Source organism: Lygodium microphyllum, chromosome 14 (genome assembly GCF_053477565.2).
Source record: "Lygodium microphyllum isolate KBCC chromosome 14, Lygodium_microphyllum_v1.1.10, whole genome shotgun sequence".
Classification (NCBI taxonomy): Eukaryota; Viridiplantae; Streptophyta; class Polypodiopsida; order Schizaeales; family Lygodiaceae; genus Lygodium; species Lygodium microphyllum.
In genome coordinates, this window is record NC_141148.1 from 70745441 (window position 1) to 70761722 (window position 16282).

The following is a 16282-nucleotide window of genomic DNA, read 5'->3' on the forward strand; positions in this document are numbered from 1 at the left end:
TACATTCAGGTAAAACTTTTTTACTACTTTGCATACCTTGATTTAATTGACATAGGTCTCGCTTAGATGAATTGTTATGTTAGTCGCATTGATCACTTACCATTATTTTTGTTTTTATTACAGGTATTTCATTGCTCGACAAACTCTGTGCGTTCGCTTTCGATATAGAAGATGGTGACTTTTGCGAGGGGAGTGGATCAGCTTGGATCAAGATATCCGAGATGACACACATACAGCGCTCGTAGATGTGGTAATCTTGTGGAGTGGTCATAATCCTTTCGTAGTCAGTGCAGAGAGTCATTGGCCCATTTATTTTCTGAGACAAGAAATCCAATTAATGTCCAGTGAGCCCCTCTACAACTTCTATTTCAAGTTAGATAATAGAAAAGTCAGGACTCGTAGTGAGCAATCCATGACATGTAAACAATGTGCTTCTCCACATATCCTTGAGATAGTGGAATCCTTGTAAAAAAACTTTATAAAGAGCGAATACATACCTTTTTTGAACTTCTGAGTACTTTAAATTTTAGTTTACTGTGATCTAAGTGTGCGATAATACATACTGTAATTACTCAATCGTGCAGTTAAAAATCATAATTAAATTGCAGGTTAGAGGTCTATAATCTAGAGAATATTGTCTTTGCACAATGATATATTGTAGCGCATCTCTGCTGCTCGTTTCTTACATTTTAATATTAAATTGGATCCAAAGGGAATTTCAAGGCCTTTTAGATTTATTTTCTTTAAAAAATTATATATTTTCTCTCATTAGACTTGAATATACTCAGCGACCCAAACATATTCGAGGATATAATAATGTAGAACGAAGCGTTTGTCTGTATGAGTAATTTTAACAGTGACTTTAAAGTACTGAAATAAAGAAACTAAGATAAGAGTTTTAATTTGAAACTTTAGAGTTAATAACTTTATAAAAAACCTTTATTTAAAACCCTAGACACATAAAAGCTATAACTCCAAACTCATTTTCACTTTCATTCTCCACTTCCCTACACTTGTGCTCTCATTCCTTCTCTCTTTGTGTGCCATGGCTACCACTCCCGCCTTCGCCGCATGGATCAGTTCCACATGCTACGCGCACATAGGGGACCAGATATACCCTAGGTTTTGTGTGACCTTGAGTCTAGAGAGCTCGCTTTCCGCTGTAGACCCTGACTCTAGTATACTAGCATTGTTTTGTGATGCAGTGAACCCTCTCACTTGCTCTATTCCCGACTCCACTCTCAGGTGGGTTCCGATGGATTTTTTGTATAGTTTGTGTGTCGGATCCAGCCATGCAAAGGTGATAAGTCGAGCCCTGGTGCATGTGGGGCAACATCTCCACGCTAGAGCACTGCCCACCTCGTCACAGGACCACGTCACGATGGATCTCATTGAGAGGGATGCCGCCTTTGCCATATATGTTATGTGCACTGAGGTGCAAGAGGATAGTGACGAGGACATCGACGCACCCTCTCGGCCACTATTAGAGTACTTTGAGAGGGAGCCTGAGGAGATCACTCTCTATCTGAGTGTTGAGGTAGCACAAAGCTTGGTCATTGTGCACCCACCTCCCTGCCCTGATGAGATGCCCACGAGCGAAGACCCACCCCTCTCTTCTCTCCATGCTATCACCATCGAGGGGGTGGAATATCTACTCATGCAGGATGTGCTAGAGTTGTTGGAGCTTAGGGAAGAAGAACTATACTGTATCATGGTGCGTGATGCACCTAGTGATTTCATAGATTTTGATTTACAGGATGCCCCACCACATGTTGATGAGGTGGCTCGTTATGATGGCACGGGCATCGATGACATCTCTGCCATTGTGAGCATCCAGGAGCAGATTGAGGATGCGGCACCACAGTATCAGATCTCTGATGAGGAGTTCGAGCGGTTGCAGGAAAGCCTTTTTAGTCCTCGACCCGACTATGCAGTGCCTACCCAGGAGAGAGACGAGGGCAGCCCAGTGGTAGGAGCAGACCTGGATGCTCCATTACAGCAGCAGATAGATGATGCAGAGAAGGTAATGTTCTCGGTTTCATATGAAACTTAACCAGTAGGGCCTCTAGGGCATCGGGAGCACACACATGTGTTTTTGTCGGGATCGGGCCCCCAGATGTGCCCTCGCCGGAGGCTCGCGTCTGGGGGCCTGAATCTGCAGATTCAGGACCCCAGACGCGAGCCTCCGCAGATTCAGGCCCCCAGACGCGAGCCTCCGGCCAGGGCACATCTAGGGGCCCAATCCCGACAAAAACACATGTGTGTGCTCCCGATGCCCTAGAGGCCCTACTGGTTAAGTTTCATATGAATATGATTTATATATCTTCAGCACACTCCATGCATAGTGAGTCTGATACTGAACTTGTGTGTTGCAGGAGATTGTCTATATAGATGAGTTTTCATCTAGGCAAGGTGGCCGATCTGGTAGCCAAGGAAGGGTGCAAGACTCGGCATTGAAAGAGTACGTTGGGCAGCTTGTCAATGACATTATTGTATTTCATAAGACATGCTCCCTTGCTTTTGCAGAGAACTTCTTGAAGTTGAGGGCACTAACAAAGGCTGGGCCCTTCAAGACCATCCCGACCAACTCCAGCCTGGAGAAAGTAGTGTTGCTTCGGCGTTCGAAGCTTCTCTACTTATTCACGAGTACTAGGTCTAGCCCACTTTTTTCCATGGTGGCCCGTGGCATGGTTGCCGGTGTTGAAGACCCCACTGTCATTAGACAGGAACTATTGGGGCAAAATGTATTGTTGCCTATGATCAAGAATAGCTCTGACCATGGGGAGCCTAGCTCCAAGAAGCCTAGGAGAGAATAGATGTACTTATTGCCTACTGATATCGCATCATTGATGTACTGTACTTTGTAATCTTCTCTTCAAGTAATGAAAACTGATGTTTGTTGGATTCGCGTGCAATGTAGTTTGTGATACATGTCATTTACTGTTTTTTTTTACTTGAGTGTTATGTTTATTTGTGGAATTTATACGTAACACGATTCATACCCTAAATTTAATACATAGTGCTTTATCGAATTCGTGTGCAACATGTATTTGTTCGAATGCATGTAACGATAACTCAATGATGTAAATAAAATAAATATCAAGTGACTAAACAAAAATAAGATGCGCCAAAAACTTTGTATTTGTATTAATAACAATTTTACATGGGGTCCATTACAACCAAGGCTTTACAAAATGTCTTCAGAAGCTACATTCCATGTGCTTTTGAGTTTGTACACCTCTATCCCTATCTTTCCATCACCGAAAGAACCTAACTATCCGCAGATCCCTGTCGGTGATAGTGACCCTCCTTGCATGCACCGTTGCATAGACTAAGTCTCCAAATAAGTCGATGAGGTAGGCTTCAGCAGCTTCTTGTAGTGTGAGGAGGGCCTGGGCAGTCCAGCGATCCGGTTGTTTCTCACGTGATGTATCTGGAAATTGGTTCCTATTGTTCATGATCAGTATGCCCTCCATGATCTCCCGCACCAACTTCTGGAATGGAGCCTTCGGTATCAGGATGTGAGTGGTCTTTTGGTAGTGGCGGATCTCGCGAAGAGCCACTGTGCCTGGCTTCCATCGACGCTTGCGATGCTGGCGTGGTGGTGGTGGTGGTGGAGCTGGAGGACATGGCTGCCGTATGGAATTTCTAGGGGGGTTTCTTCGGGCCGCTTGCTTGGTGCGTACCATGTCTTCTAGGAGAGAGAACTCAGAACTCAAAAGTGAAATGTGTAAAATGAGGTGAAACTTTAAACTTATAGCCAAACTTTTCAAAAACCCTAAAATTTCAATTAATGAATCCACGCTTAGGAAAAATATCACCAGTGCTCTGATTCACATGAAATTTTACCTGTAGGCTCCTCAATGACACATCAACCACCCAAAATTTTTTTGGCCCCAACAAAAGCCTCTGGATCACCTATCCGGAGGCTCGCGTCTGGGGCCCTGAGACGCGAGCCTCCGGACAGGTGACCCAGAGGCTTATGATGGGGCCAAATTTTTAATATAAATGAGTTTTTCTAATGCCCAGCATGAGGGTGAAGTTTCACCAGATTCCGATTTATAAATTTAACGATTCAATCTTTTTTTGAAAATGTGTTAACTGCATTATACTGCACTCATAATGTATTGTCAACCTCGCAACTGTAGATTAAATGTATTGATAATGAGTGTGCGCAACTGCAGATTAAATGTGTTGTCAACCTCGCAATGTGAAACATTGGAAACTTAAAAATTGACAAAAAATAAATCATGGGTAAAATGGAATATCGCATCGGATATACTGTTGCCAAACCACTAAATATAGTAAGGATATAGTGCATCGGCCCATGTACAACTGATCACCGACGTGTACATGGTTGCACATTGAATTTATCCTCAACAAAACTACTTACAAAATTGGAAACTTGAACATTCACACAATGCGAAACGTGGTGAAAATAGAATATCACATATTGGATTTAGCATTGCGAAACTATGAAATACACGGTAGATAGTGCATCGCACCAAGTACAACTAGAGCTAGGGAAAATTTAGCTCCATTTTGCAGGCCACTACTATCAAATACTTGAAGGTCTACTGGAAAGATAACCCAAAACTAAGCTCCTTACAATCTACAACCAAACCTGAGCTAAAAACATAGATCCAATTACAAGGTAGCTTCTCAAAGCATATTGTTGACATTAAGATTAAATGCATCCTTGTTATTGCGGATCTTGCGAACAAGAACCAGATCTATGGGCTTAATAGTGATACGTCGGGCATGAATGGCTAAAAGTTGACCATCACTCATTAGATCAATCAAGTAGCTTTCAACTGCTTCTTGGAGAGCAAGCAAGGTTTGGCTTGACCATCGCCCCACATTCCTTGCCTGGTTCCTTGAAAAGAACTTGTGATGATGCCCTGACTGTAGATCTTGCAGTATTTCTCGCACCAACCTGGAGAATGGTGCCTTAGGAATAATCAAGTCGGCACTCTTCTGGAATTTCCTTATCTCGTGTAGCGCAGCTGTGCCTGGTCTCCATCTTCGCTTTTTATTTGTTGGAGGGCGTGTATTACGAGCTGGAGTAGTAGTGGGAGGTGGAGCAGCTGGAGCATGTGGACCACCATTTCTGGACAATGGCGAACCATCATTATCGACCATACTAGGGCCACCATTGTTGGCCACAGTAGCGCCACCATTATTGGCTGCATTAGGGCCACCGTTATCGGTCACCAGGGGATCTTTGTCACTCACAGTACGCTCACCAGATTCGGAAGAGTGTAAATCTCTTGCTCTCGCAGGCACCTTTTTGATAGGAAGCTTGGAACGTGCCATGGCTGTGATGATGAAGGATAGAAAGATGGAGGGTAGAGTGGAGAGCAATGGGAAAAAATGAAAGGAGAGACGACTTAAATACGAAACTTTCAAACTTACTGTGGTGTAGATGAATTTTAAATTTATCATTTCATTTCATTTCTCCACCCCATCCCTACCTCTCTCTATCTCCTGACACCCCCCTCATGCCCCCCCTCTCTCTCTAGGCCAATGAATGTTCCAATGTTTAGAATTTTCATATCTTTGTCTTATAATGAAAAAACAAAGTTCGAAATCGACTTTGAAAAATATAGTGACAAACCTTTGAAATTTTAAAGAAATTTTATAAGACATCTCATGTTAGAGATATGAGTATTGATGTGTCATATCCTTGGGACTTGTGCTCTCTTGTGGACTCTAAATGCATCAAAATTATTATCTTTATCTAGGTCTCCATTTTTTGCCATCTCTCTCTTGGGTTGCCAACCATTTTGCATGCCATTGTCTAGCTGTGCTGTTTTCATATCTTGCTTTTCTCACTTCATATATTGCCCTACTTATAGATTCTGCTTGAGATGTTTTGGACTTATTTTCTTTTTCCTCGTATCTTATCTCTAGTCTCCTATACCACCATTGGAATAATTGCCTCATAGAATTGGAATCATTGATGCCACCTCCATGATCAATTGCCTTTTGAAAAGCACAGCGAGCTTGCCAGTAAGATCTTTCCATGCCTTGAGTTGACCATATTGCCAAACTTCCTTGATCTGCAAAGTATGGACCATGTGCTTCAAGTATATGCTGCACAAGAAAAGAGATTAGAAACACAAAGTAATTCGAAATGATGATTTTTTTTTGCAATGGTGATAATACTGACCATGTAGTGTGTTATGCTATTTGTAGTCCATGCCTCCACCATGGAATTATGAAATTTAGCAGCTGTCTCTTTAAATGCATTGGCATCACCATCCATAAACCCCAACTTCTGTAAGAGAGCTGCTAATCTATCTAGGTGTATCCACACTTCTGCCTTTGCAATCCTCGTTCATCCCCCATTGCTCCAATCTGAAACAGCAAGGTGCAACTTTTTCCATGCTTCGTACTTCTCTGGTTGTTTTACTAGTATATTGCCTTCCTCATCTCGAGGTGGAGATAAAAACTTCCTAGCCTTGGGTCCGCCAAAGCATGGTTTACAAGGAACATTTCCACTCTTCCCTGATTTTTTCTCGTCCTTTTTTATTTCTACTTGGCCTCCGTGCAATCCAACTTCAGAGAGGACTTGTTCTACCTTCTTGCATGTAGCATCAGATTCTGATACGGGCTGCATCTTGTATGCAAAGCATATATATTCATATACTAGCTTCTCAATTATTCTAACCAAACAATGCAATGTGCAAAAGTGAACCCTTGTTAGTGGTATTTCCAAAATAGGGCGCCAGTTTGGATCCACTGGAATTAGCATTCCATTTCTCATGACTTTCTGATCACGTGTCGGAGTACCCTGTTGTCCTGCCTTGGCAAGCCATTCTTTCTTTCCATCTTTCCCTTTCTTCCTAGTTTGCATGCAGTATATGCACGAAAATTTTGCATTTGTTGCATCTGATAAACCAAACATACACTTCAATGTTTTTAAATCACCTGCAAGATGCCATTCAACTTGATAGTCCCCAAACCCCTCAACGTGTAAAACTGCTCCATTATTTTGCTGTTGAATAACACTGGGTATATTAGTGAGGTTAAAAAAAACTTTAAGTACTTCATGGTCCTCCTTTGGTACTTCAAATGCTGCAAGCCACCATATTTCATTCTCCGATTGTACATTGAAGTATAAAGGATGTTTTTCATCGATGTTGGGATCCAATGCTCGATTCATAAGTGTTATACTCACACGCTCAAGTCTTTGCCCCTTGATAATCTCACTCTCATCAAGTTTGAGGACAAACTTAAGCTTGCCTCTACATTCTTCCATAGACATATTGTAAAACTTGACCATAGCAATCTGAACCCTACATATATCCAATACAAAGTTTTTGGATGCATTCAATACAAAGGCAACTTCTTTGGAACCATACTTCAATATGTGTGTGTGTTCCAGATGCGTAGGCTCACCAATTAGTTCTAAAACTTTCTCATTTAGTTGTTTTCGAGCCTTCTTCACGTGAAATGGTTTTGGCAGAGGCATTACTCGCTTAGTATTGAAGACTTGCTTAAAACCTGTATCCAATTGTTGATAGAGCATACTATATGACTCAGAACTCATTCCCACCTTGTCACATAATCCCTGAGCATCTGTAGCAGTAAACAAGTTGCTCACATCCCTAAGACGTTCACTAGCAACACCATCCACAATGTCCCTGAATTTACGATTTTCCAATGCATTTTTTGCCATATTCTTGCTAAGGACTTTGGCAATAGTATCATTCTCTGCATGAGGAAACATATTTCTCATTGTAGTAGATTGAGCATATATCCATCTATGATATTGTCCACTTCCTTTGGCTAATTGGCCAATTGGTTTAACGGATCGGATGCACCGACGTGCCTCTTTGGTTTTTAAAGTGGGCCCAATCTCCAAAGTTTTTGTGAGCTTCCTCTCTATGTTTCGATTCTCCTTCTCCAAGTCATTGACTTTAGAGTGTAACTCCATATTCTGCACGTGTGTAGCATGCATAGCATCTTCAATGACAGACATTGCTTGTTGTAGGTTCTGGTTCTCTCTATCCTTCTCAGCCAATAATCTATCCTTTTCCATCAAAGACTGCATATTCCCTTGTAATCTTGTCTGCATATTTGTCAAGGTTTGATGAGCCCCTGCTAATCCTTGTGTGACAAGTCTGCATGTGTATCCATACAATCCTTCATTGCCTTCACAAGCAAACTTTACAAATGATGTAAGCCCTTCAAATTGTGGTGGCCTTCGAGTGAGTGGATCGGGTGGATAAATGCACCCATCAACCCAAAGGTCCACATTTTTTTTCCCTGCATTTCTTTCTTGTTGCATCTTGCATCTTATTGCATCATCTCTTTCCACAGTTCTTTTGAACATTGGTGCATATTCATCCTCCAATTGAAAGTGAATATCTCTCTTTCTCTTGGTACATCCTGCACCTGCATTCTGCAAAAAAAAAAGTATGCAAATGTTAACTTGGATTAACATTCAAATCGCAGAACTACACCCCTTTGATTCACTATATCTGTGTTTTTTTTAAAACCCAGTTGGTTCTTGTCTCTTTCTCTTGCTTTCAGTCTTGATAGACCCTAATCAACCCCTAATCAGCCTGTAATCTTGGCTTTTAATCTATCTCTAATTAGCATCAAATCTTATCTTCTATTCTATCCAAAATATTCTCTCTCTCTCTCTCTCTCTCTCTCTCTCTCTCTCTCTCTCTCTTTCTCTCTCTCTCTCTCTCTCAACAAAAATTCATCAAGGAAACCCTAAACACATTCATACTGAAGCTTGGCTAGTGGAAAACAATAACATCATCTTATCTTCTACCCTAATTTACTATCTGTCACTCTATCACTTATTTTCTTTGTTCATCTCACACAGTCCTCTCTGTCCCCCCCTTCTCCCCTCCTCTCTCTCTCTCTCTCTCTCTCTCTCTCTCTCTCTATGAATTGATGCTTAAGGACTGAACAACAACTGTGAAGAATAATAACATCACAAAGATTTAAAAAATAAAGATACCTCCATTATCACTGGATTGCTTGTAGTATAGACTGTTGAAGACGGAGATTTCTTACTGCATATTTCTGAAGAGGAAGATGGCTTGTAGCAGGGTAGAGTGTGTTGTAGATAGAGATTCTTTGATTTCAACAAATGGTATCAAAACTACTCCTCAATGCTACTTCAGAAGAACTCGTATGCAAGAAACCATATTCTGGAGGGAAAGAGAAGAATGCACAAAATTTGGGACAAAACTAGAGCTTTCTGAGGGAATGAAAAAATGCCCAGAAATAGGTATATACTTGTCCAAAAAAGATGAAAATTTACAAGGAAACTCTCGAGTCAAAAAGGTGTCTCTGGGTAAAAAATAATCTTAAAATATGATGTGTACGTCATTTTATATCGTTTTTTAACTTCCGCCCTTTTAAGAAGCAAGAATGAGAATGATTGAAAAGTCATGAGGGCAGTAAAGAGGGCATTAAAGAATGATTGGCTGCATTTTTAGAAAAAATAGAATTGTATTTTTCTAGTTATGAGGATTTTGAGAAAAAGTGACCTTATCCTGCAGTTTGGGAATAAAATAATAGGTGAAATCTATTGAAAACACAAAAACGAGATTTGCTTGATTGTAGAAGATCTCTTTTTATAATATTATTTTGGAATCTCTTTTTAGAGAGAGAGAGGTGAGAGAAACCCCTTAAGGGGCAAAAAAGAGAGTCCATATTTCTCCTAATGCTTAAAATCAACCCAATTGCATATGTCGCCTTTAATGGAGTTTATTTTTCCCTTCAAAAATGAAATTCTTGGCAATTTTTGAGCACTTTTCTGGGCCCAAAATCCACCGCTCATCGACGACCATGGGATAGGGCGACTTAGCCTGTCAAATCCCACAAACAAATTTGCACATACACAACCAAAAGGAGCATCAAGCTGATACAAAAAAATACTCAATAAAACACACCATAGCTCTCACCCTACCCGTTGTCAAAACCAAGGCATGAAATCCACAAGGAGTAGGTCTAGCATAATCTGACAGAGAGACCAAAAGTGAGTCACTAACTGATTGCTCCAACACAACCAAGCCAAAAAGAACTATCAAAGAGGATGCCCTAAGTAGTGGTGTAAACTATCATCCTAACTAAGGACAACTCAACCAAGAGCTCCTACTAGGCGAGGAGTCCTATACCCTGATCAAGAAATATTTTCTTTTAGCACATTTTTCCTTTTAGGCCTTTATGTTTCCATACTCAGGCATGTAAAAAGGAGGGAGATGAGCGTAGTGACCTAAGGAGAATAGGGCATCGGCCTCAGTCTTGTCTCACTACCCAAGAACCTACCAAGCCCTCGCAATGTGATACTTAATCCTTTTCCAATGCTCACTTTTATTTTCGCTACACAACCATCCTTGAATCTTAGTTTTCAACTAGATGCCACCCCCAGGAAGACAAGGAATCAGCCCTGGGTTTTCTGACTCTTCCGAAGGAACCTACCGGGCTTTCACAAGGCAATGAACAAGTATCCTTTTTCATTTTGATAGGGGTTAGATACCCTTTTTACATGCCTCCGTATATGTATTTTTTTATAGCTTCACAACTTGTTCATCTCATGATATTTAAGGTTAGGCTTCTCTAATTTAAATGGCATCAATAGGAACTCCTAGAATGGCTGCCTAGCAGGTCAACAGAATAGGGTCACCAGAACTTCCTTCTAAAATAGGTCTTTCAGTGCCTGACAATGCCTTTGCAAGACGCAACAATTGCTCAGACATCCCACAGATATACCTAATCTAAGCATGGGACTTCATGCCTTGATTGCCAATCCCCAACATACAAAAAGAAATTAACCCTCACATACACATATATCATTAATTAGTTAAGGGAAATAGGAAAAGAGTCGCAAAGGGGATGAAACCACCTGGAATGGCTACCAGAAGCTCCTCTGCAGCAAAGGCTCCCTCCAGTGACTTCGTCAACTTGTATGATGCAATCACTAAAATAGAAACCATTAAACGTACATGCACCAAACACACATATTGCCCTCTTGGCCTAAAGAAATAGCACATTTTACTACAAACTAATTGGCCCTCTTGGCCTAATGAAATAAATCATGCCATTGCAAAAGTAAGTGGCCCTCATGGCCTAATGAAATCAAGCAAACCAACTCATATAGATCCCTCCCTAGAAAATTTTATAAATAGGCAACCAGATGCTCTAGTCCAAGGAGGAAATAGGACTCCTGTCCTAAACTAAATGCATCAAATTGTGACCCATCCCTCCTGCATCTATAGCAAGAGGCGTATGCATAACATGTCATTTGATCAACCTATGGGTCCAAGATAATAGTGATAGATGGGTCTTGGCCATTCTTCGCATTACCCATATCAACAATCTCCTTCCATATAACGCATGGTTTGATAAAATTTCCCACAAGTGACTAGATCATGTCTCATTATCAATAGCAACATTTGGACTAGGATCACATTTGAAGAAGCAATCCTCTTCATAAGCAAAATCGGCTAATGAATCGGCAAACAGATTCCAAGAGCGTGGGATTAGCTGAAGAGAGACACACTCAAATTCATCAAGTAGGGTCATAGCAGTTTGACGGTGCATGCAAAGGATAGGATTCTAGATTGTGTATGTCTCATTTAGTTGATTTAAGATCAGCGGGGAATCCCCTTTTACTACAACCACAAAATACCACTTTTATTGGCAATATTCAATTCCATAATGTAACAATTCCAATCTCTAAACTGCACCCCTCATGAGAACCTCCTCTTACAAACAAAATCCAAAAGATTAATTGTTAGTATTATGGATTTTTTTTTGATTCCCCCAGCCGACTGTCGTGCTCGGGGAGATGGAGGGTGTTAGATATGATCAATGCCCCACCCTCATTAGGTGCTACCAATGATCCATGGTGCTCAAATTTGTAAGGCCCCCATTATGAGGAGAAGCCAAATGTGAGCCCCGACATTGGTTGAGTCTTGACTTGTATATCAGGTGAGGTCTATGTGATCGGATGGCAAAAAAGGTGACTGTTGTGGGTCTAATCTTTGGGTTAGATGGAGTGGTTAAGCTGGTAGCAACTCGAGGCGCATTCCATCGAGTTGTGGTGTAAGGGAGTTAAAAGGGGCCCCCCTGGCTGGTCCTAGGGGGGCCAGCGGCCCCCCTTGCGGGGGTCCGGGGGCAGCGCCCCCGGCCCGATGGTAAAGGGAATATTCCCTGGCCGACTAGTGGAGGCTCATATGGTAGGTCGGGTCAGCAGGCCGACCTAACGACCTTCGCAGGCTATAAAAGTCAAAACCCTTCGCAGCCATCTCTCACTTATCTTTCACCCAGTCAGAGTTGTTGTTCTAGCTAGCCTTAAGCTCTTCACCTATCTTTTGTCTAGATTGCCATCTAAGCTTCACACAGTGGAAGCGCACGGGTGGACAGAGCCATCTTTGTATCACTTGTTTGAAGTTATAGAATTTACTAATTCTCCTCTTATCTGTTGTATACTCTCTATCTCTTTGTCAGATTCTGTTCGCTGCGCCGTGTAATATTTTACATGATATCAGAGCCTAAGGGGCTCTAGAGATCCGAGAGCGTGCAAGAGGCATAGGCTTCAACAGCAAAGAGAAACTATGTCAACTTCCGGAAGCGGTGCAGGAGGTGGTGTTGCTGTACCGGCTATTCAAACACTGAGGATTCGTCCACCAACCTTCAGCAAAGGCAAGTTAGATGGTACAAACTACACCTTGTGGAAGTTCAAAATTACAACTATCCTTGATTCTTATGAGCTTTTGGAGACTGTGTTGGGGACTGACGCAGAACCATAGCCTACCCCCGACCCATCAAATCCTAGTGTGATGATTCCTCCGAATGCAAAACTTCTACGAGCTTGGAAACGAAGGAATGCAAATGCATTGTCTGCCTTAGTTACAAGCTATTCTGACAGTGTTTTGACTCTGATTCAGCATACAACCAAAGTGTCAGAGGCTTGGAACGTACTAAGGAGTCAGTATGAAACACGAAACCAAACAAGGATTCAAAACTTGGAGAATCAACTAGTAGCGGAGAAGTTTGCTGAAGGAGAGACGGTTGAAGCATTCATCACTCGAATTAAGAATCTGCGCGACCAGATGGCTAGCGCTGGGATACAAAAGACTAGCGAAGAGCTAGCTCGGAGGTGTCTTCGGATTTGTCCACAAAAGTTTGATGGACTAATAACTGCCCTTAATACTCAGGTGAGACCTCAAGCTTTGACTTTTGAGGAGTTTTGTGCATTATTAATGGAGGAGGAGTTGAGGCTGAAAGCCAGAGAAGGAAGCAACAATGGAGATGATGCATTCTCTGCCAATGCAAAAGGCAAAGGTGTTTCCTCCCCCAAAAATAATGGTGACAAAAAGAAGAAGAGCGGCAAGAAGAAGTTTCAAGGAGAGTGCTTCTACTGCAAGAAGAAAGGACATGTAATTGCAGATTGTCGTGTCAAGAAGGCAGATGAAAAGAATGGTACCCTTAAAAGTAAAGGGAAAGAGACAGCCAATACGGCTGAACCAGATTTGGAATTATTCATGGCGATCATTGAGGAAGTGTGCTCCTCGGCGCAAGAAGAATCTACCACTGGCTCATGGGTGTTGGATAGTGGGGCCTCCCGTCACATGACCAACAAGAAAGGTCTATACAGTTCTATGCAGCCTCTACAAGAATCCATCACTATGACAGTTGGAAATGATGCTAAATGCCCTGCTGCGGGCACATGTACTATTTCTTTTGTTGCTGCAAATGGTGAAGTCAAAAAGCTTTCAAATGTATTGTATGTTCCCGAAATCAGGAGAAATCTCTTATTAGTTGCTGCCATAACTGATCTTGGTCATGAAGTGAAGTTCAAGAAGACAGGTGCAGAAATTATTGATAGTGTTGGCACAATTGTTGGCAAAGGAGAAAGAAGAAACAACCTGTATGAGCTAAGTCCTCTTACAGCCACCGCTGGAGTGGGCACAAGTAAGCTTTGGCACGAAAGGTTTGGACACATCGGATTTGTAGTATTGAAGGAGATGCAAAAGCAAGGTATGGTTGCTCACCTACCTACAATAACTAAATTGAAGGAACCATGTGAAGCTTTTATGATGGGCAAGCAACAGAGAAAGGCATTTCCACAAGAAAGCAAGAATAGAGCACACGCTCCTCTAGAGTCGATGCATGCTGACTTGTGTGGTAAGATGCCTACACACGCCTTAGGGGTATCTTCTTATTTTATGTTGATTGTCGACGACTACAGTAGGAAGATGTGGGTGTACTTCCTTCGTGATAAGGCTCAAGCTTTTGGTAAGTTTAAAGAATGGCTAATACTTGTTGAGAATGAAATAGGGAAAAGTGTAAAGAAATTTAGAACAGATGGTGGTGGTGAGTTCAACTCAAAGGAGTTTGACGGGTTTTGCAAGAGCAAAGGGATCAAGCATCAATTGACGACGCCTCACACACCTCAGCAGAACAGTGTTGTGGAACGCAGGAATCGCACCATTGTGGAGATGCCAAGATGCATGCTAAAGGGCAAGGGATTGCTTTGGGATAAAGCTGTTAATACTGCAGTCTACATTCTAAATCGGAGCTATACAAAGGCTCTCAAGGGAAAAACACCTCATGAGGCTTATACTGGTAAGAAACCATCTGTCTCACATTTCAGAATTTTTGGATGTGAATGTTATGCACATGTTCCAGATGAGAAGAGAAACAAGTTACAACCAAAAAGCAGAAAATGTATCTTCTTGGGTTATAGTGATGAGCAGAAGGCTTACAAATTATATGACCAAGAGGCAAAGAAGATCATCGCAAGCCGTGATGTGGTGTTCAAGGAGGAGCCGCATACAGTGGAGGAGGAGAAGGCAAGTTCTTCCACTTTATCATCAAGCGAAGAAGTAGTCCACTATGAGCCTGTCCCGAGAGCTATCCCTATCCTGAAGGAGGAGGAAGCATCATCTTCAGATGATGAGGAAAAAGTTCACCAACCTGACATCACCCCACCGGAAAAGCCATTGTCGTGCTCGGTGAAGCAGCTCTATGACCACAATAATCCTATGCCTGCATCTGTTGAGGAGAAGGCAAACGGACCAAGGAGGTCTCAGAGAATAGAGGAGCAAAGGAGGGCTTCTGCTCACATAGTCAATATGGCCTTGATGGTTGAGATTATGAGAGAAGTAAAGGAGCCAACTGACTTAAAAGAAGCACTTGCAGATCCATCATGGAAGGCTGCTATGCAGGCAGAGTATGACAGCATAATGAAGAATGCTACTTGGGAGCTAGTGGATCGACCAGCAAAGCGGAAGGTTATTGGCACCAAGTGGATCTGGAAGGTAAAGTACAAGGCTGATGGTACCTTAGAAAAGTACAAAGCTAGAATGGTTGCCCAAGGATTTTCACAAGTTGAAGGATTTGATTTTCAAGAGTCATTTTCCCCAACTACCAGAATGACCACTATTCACATGGTACTTGCAGTGGCTGCCCACAAGAAGTGGCCAATGTACCAAATGGATGTTAAGTCAGTGTTCTTAAATGGTGACCTCAAGGAGGAGGTGTACATGGCTCAGCCACCAGGGTTTGAGGCCCCCCATTCTGAGAACAAAGTGTGTAAACTGAAGAAGGCATTGTATGGGCTGAAACAAGCCCCTAGAGCATGGTACCAGCGGATAGATAGGTTCTTTTTAAACCTAAACTTCAAAAGAGTTGCCTCAGATGCTAACTTGTATGTTTACAGGGATGGTAAAAAGTGTGTAGTGATTGTCCTATATGTGGACGACCTTCTTATTACAGGTGACTATGAAGATATGATCAACCAAACTCGAAAGGCTTTGAGTTCTGAGTTTGAAATGACAGACTTGGGCTTGCTACACTATTGTTTGGGGATTGAAGTCTGGCAAGAGCTAGGAAAGATCTTCATCTCTCAGAAGAAGTATGCATGGGAGATCTTGAAGGCATTTGGCATGACCGAGTGCAAGGAGATAGCTACACCTATGGAGGTGAATGCAAAGTTATCTGTCGAGGATACATCAGCACTAGCAGACATTGGGAGATATAGGAGGTTGGTCGGTAGTCTGATCTACTTGTGTAACACCAGACCAGATATCAGTTTTGCTGTTGGTGTTTTGAGCAGGTTCTCAAACAAACCTCATGAGAGTCATTTGAAGGCTGGGATGCGGGTGCTCAGATACTTGAAGAAAACTCTTGACTATGGTATCACATACAGTTTTGGAACTTCTCTTGTGGGGAACTATAACTCAGATTGGGCAGGAGACATTGATTCCAGGAAGTCAGTTTCTGGTTATTGTTTCTCTTTGGG